Here is a 4,564-nt window from a genome sequence, read left to right as displayed (position 1 = left end):
TTTATAAATAATAAAATAAGCCAAACTAAACAAAAATTCCTGCACAATTTACCTAATACTTTACTGATAGCTAAAAGAAAGCGTTTTAAATAAAATACTTTTAGTGGGCCAATCTAGTAATTTTCACCACGCAGTTGCTATTTTAATTTAATTCATGGGGAAAATCAACTTAGAGTATAAAAAGGTTAGTCACTTACAAGGTCTGAACTGTTCCAAAATCATTAACATGTTATTACTGTCAGGTAAAACAATTACTTTGAACACAGTTTAAATCTTATTTATGCTATATGAAGGCAATGAAATTTGCATTCAGCTGACTTTCAGGTATTGCTATTAATAGGTAAAATGTAATAGAATGCAGTGCTCTTATTATATAAAATAACCTTAATTGATAACCAGAGACTTTGTCCTAGCCCCAATGTAAGAAGTCACTTTGTAAAATTAGTAAATATATGACTATATTTTAAAATAGTGAAATACGCTTTATATTCAAAAAAATAGTATTTGGGAATGTAATATGTTCAAAAGCTATACTGCTTTTGCCAAGAAAAATAAGTAATTATGAACATTCTGTAGAAAAATGCATGATATCTGCTCCAATCAAAGTCATTTAAATCCAGGCAAGCTTTGCTATTGCATATAAAAACCAAGCTACGTACAGGAAAGGTGACCAAGAAGCAAGCCAACCATAATATTAAGTTGTCCAGGACTCTTAATTTCTACTCCTTCTTTATAAATGTCTTGCATTTGATTAAAAATATTATTAAAAGATTGCAGGCATTCTATTTCTCTGGTTTTACCTGAATTATGGCTTTAAGGAATAAAAATAAAAGAGTAATTAAAAGGCTAGTATCAAAAATGTTCAGGTCTTGGGAATGATAATTTCTCAGACTAGAGTCTCTGACACTGGTCCTGATGTCAAAAATTAAGTTCTGACTCATTTGGGGATAAAAAGAAGAAGAAGAAGAAGAAAATGCTCAGATCCAAATTATGAATTTATTTAAAAATGTAATCTAATAATTGGCTTAGGAAAGTTCATACCCAGATTTTAGAAGTTCACATTTTGTCCTTTTCGTTGGAAAGTAATTAAACCTCACATATATCTTTTGCCTTTTAAAAGGAAATTATGCTAGAGAAGACAAAACTCAAATTTATTTGATCAAATAAATGGCTTACCATTCCATACCACCTCTTGGAACTTAGATATTTTATGTATTTATGAGATACATAAGTATCAATGCCCTTAATAACAACAACAATAATAATAACAACAAGCTACACCTAATTAAACACTAGATGTTAAAGTTTATTAGCATGTGTAATGTATGTATTCTGTTACTCTACTGTTTTCTATTTATATAGTATTAACTTAGTGCCATCAATATATAATTATTTACTAGATATACAAAAGACATATGTTAAAAAATGAAATAAAGATTTTACTTCTTCGTTTTTATAAGATTTGGGTCTATTTTGCAAAAATAGTAAAGAGATGAGCTAAAGAGAAGTCAGCTGTAAAATAACGGAGAGTTTAATAAAAGTGATACATTAGGTCAGTTTCATTGAAACCATATTGATGGTACCATCTAACTCAAATTTGAGTGTAATGTGGTTTAAGTTACATATATATTTTTAAAATTTTTATTTTCATCTTGGCAAGGCTAACATTAAATATCTTTCATTAAAGTACAGTGACTTTAGAATATTATTTATAGTCATTTGCCTAATTTCTGAAGAATGAAATTGATAATATTTAATTTTATATTTTCAATGCTTATACTTAAAATGAAGTAATAGAGTAATGTGAAATAAGAAAGAAAAGGATCCTGTTTTATTTTAATTTTGGTATTTGTAGTTTCCCAGGATGTGAGAAAATTTTAGTCTTAATCGCAAATATTCTCCAAAAATTAATTATTTAGGACTATTGTTTCTAACAATTGATGATTAGAAAAAGGTCAAAAGAATAATACAGTTTTTAGTCTATAAAAATTCTTACCCTCTTTAGAAAGAAATTCAGTCCCATTTTCCACGACGCCAATATTGCAGTAGTAATGGAGCCTGCCAGGTAAAATTAATATTGTCATTGTATTATTTTCTAATTAAAGTGGGCACAAACAGGTAAAACAAAAGCCAAAAAAAAAAAAAATGCGAACAATCTGGCACCCTTAATTGATTCTGGCTTCCACTAATTTTTAAATGTCTCAGGTTAAGCAACAAAAATGCATTTAGTTTTCAACAAAAATATATTTCCTATTTCTTTCTCTATTATTTGCCAAATTAAAGTACCAGATCTGGCATCTATGAAGAGTGCAGCCAATCAAGTTTTTGGAAACAGACAGGAAATATTTATTTTTAAAAGTGGTTTATAAATCTAAAATTTTGAACCACTAATAATGCATTTTTTTAAAAAAAAGTGGATCATCTACTTTTAATGAAAACAAAGATTTCAACATGAAATACTATTAATGTCTATTAAGTAATTTCAAATAAGTTTTTATTTTTTTAATTCTATAAAGAAGTTATATGTCCTCCTAGTCATTGTAAAATGTTTGAACAAACACTTGCTGTATGAATTTGATTGTCTTTCTCTTGTACTATTTTAACCACTCTTTCAAGTTAATTAGTCCATATGAGTAATTACAAACATAGCCACTGTTTTTTTTTTTTAAACTTATTCACATAGATTAAAATGAGAATAGCTCTCTTGGCATTATATGGTGCACAACCTACTCAAGTGTACATGGTAATCATTAATTGGTATGTTTAATGATTTTTACGATTATTATTTCAAGCAAAATCATGATGCTATGACTAAGGCTCTTTTGGTCAGGGCCATACTTTAGATATATTACCTATATTGTTACATGCCACAAAAGAGAACACTGGGCTCATAGCAACAGAGGCAGAATAAATGCCTCAGTGAGATTCCAAGAGCATTAGTCATTTGACAGCTTCTGCTTGTTCACAACAAAGCAAGGGCAAGCTCCATACTTTCTGATACACTGAAGGACAGGCACAGACAAAAGACTGATACTAGAGTCTGATATTTAAGAACAAATGACATCTCTTAAATTGTGCTGCAGCTCTGAAATGCTCAAGAAAATATGAAAGTAATTTTCCAAGCCCTTTCCTTGATGTTTCTTTTTTGAAAGGAACATGATCTCTGAAGGCTTTGATTAAAGAAGGGTGTAATCACTCTTTTTAATTCACTCTGATTTCACCTCAAAAGGGACACCCAAGTTTTCTTTATCCTAGGTTGGCTCTCACTTCAAACCAGAGGAAGGCATAAAAAAGTCAAACTAATTTGAAGGGCTCTTCCTAAATGCTCGGAACTTCGGGGGTATTGACATAGTATACTAAACTATACTGAGAAATAAAAAAAGAGAAAAGAAAAAATTGATGTTCCTTATCTGCCACAGGAAAATTCAGAAGATTTTTTTTTAGCTTAAACAGTGTAACATAGAACACGTGCAACTCTTTCTGGCATGTGGAATGACCCTTAGTCAGGCCCAAAATATGTATACTTCAAAGATTATTCCTGTTATCTGCATTCTCTAATATCTCTAGAATGGACATGGGTTGTTTTTTAAAAAAATAGTAATGAGAGCCGCCTTTATTTTTTAAGAAATAATAAATTATATGTTGTGTTTGGAGATAAAAATCTAAAATCAGTGTTCAGTTCAGGGCCAAAGCAGAGAGATCCTGCTGAATAGAGCATAACACAAGAAAAAGAAGAAGAAGACCATAGTCACCCTGGTGTTAATTGATAAGTGCACAGCTGAATAAAAGAATGGAAAAGGGCTGAGAAGCAAGGGCAGCCAGGGCAGTTAGCACTCAAAAGCTGGTGAGCCTGTCCAACTAATCGGGCCGCGTTTGTTTTCACAGCTTTGCTCGGAACATTTGCAGGGCTGGCCCGGCACTCCCTGCAGAGCCTGAGAGCGGGTGGCGAGCCAAGATACCAACAACACATTGTTTCACCTGCGCTGCCAGATACTCAGACAGAAAAAACACACAACAGTTTGTCAAAACAGCCATGGACGCTGCGCTCTCGTTTTTCCCGCAGCCTCTGTCCTCGCTGCCAAGGTCCGCGGCTGGTTTTATCTCAGCGCCGGAGAGATGGATCATCCTCTGCTAAATTCCCGGCGAGGCGGGGGCGATGTCACATATGAAGGGAACCGGAGTACTCCCGGGGGAACCCGGGCTATTTACCTGGAAAAGGCTGCTCCAGACACATTAAATCAGGTTCCCACAGCCCTCAGCCTTAGTCAGCACCTGGCCGCGAAATGACTCAGACACAAGGAAACCGTCACATGAAGGAGGGGCTCCAAGCTTCATGGGAGACCTGAGCTTTTCAATTCCTCCCTACCGCTGGAATCACGTGATTAAAAAAAAAATACAGGCTGCACATAAACCTAAGGCAGAATTGGTCTGCCTTTGTCTTCTCTTTGTTATCTTGCGAAGCAAGCATCAGAATTGCCTTTGTTGGTTTTCCAATTCATCTTCAGCAGAAGCGCATGCGATAAGAACTTTGTGATTAAGCTCTAAACCTTTGGCACATACCAGC

At 33.6% G+C, this 4,564-nt stretch overlaps 1 non-coding gene across 1 annotated transcript; it reads left to right on the top strand.

Annotated features, from left to right (window-relative positions):
* The first annotated feature begins 871 nt into the window (after positions 1–871).
* Positions 872–939, top strand: LOC118609477. The gene has a single exon (XR_004953453.1). It is a non-coding gene; the product is annotated as a small nucleolar RNA SNORD52 (small nucleolar RNA).
* Positions 940–4,564: the final 3,625 nt, after the last annotated feature.

This window comes from Rousettus aegyptiacus, unplaced genomic scaffold (assembly GCF_014176215.1).
Source record: "Rousettus aegyptiacus isolate mRouAeg1 unplaced genomic scaffold, mRouAeg1.p scaffold_m13_p_11, whole genome shotgun sequence".
NCBI classification, from domain to species: Eukaryota; Metazoa; Chordata; class Mammalia; order Chiroptera; family Pteropodidae; genus Rousettus; species Rousettus aegyptiacus.
Note: the sequence above shows the minus strand (reverse complement) of the source record. Positions and strands in the feature narration are given on the sequence as shown.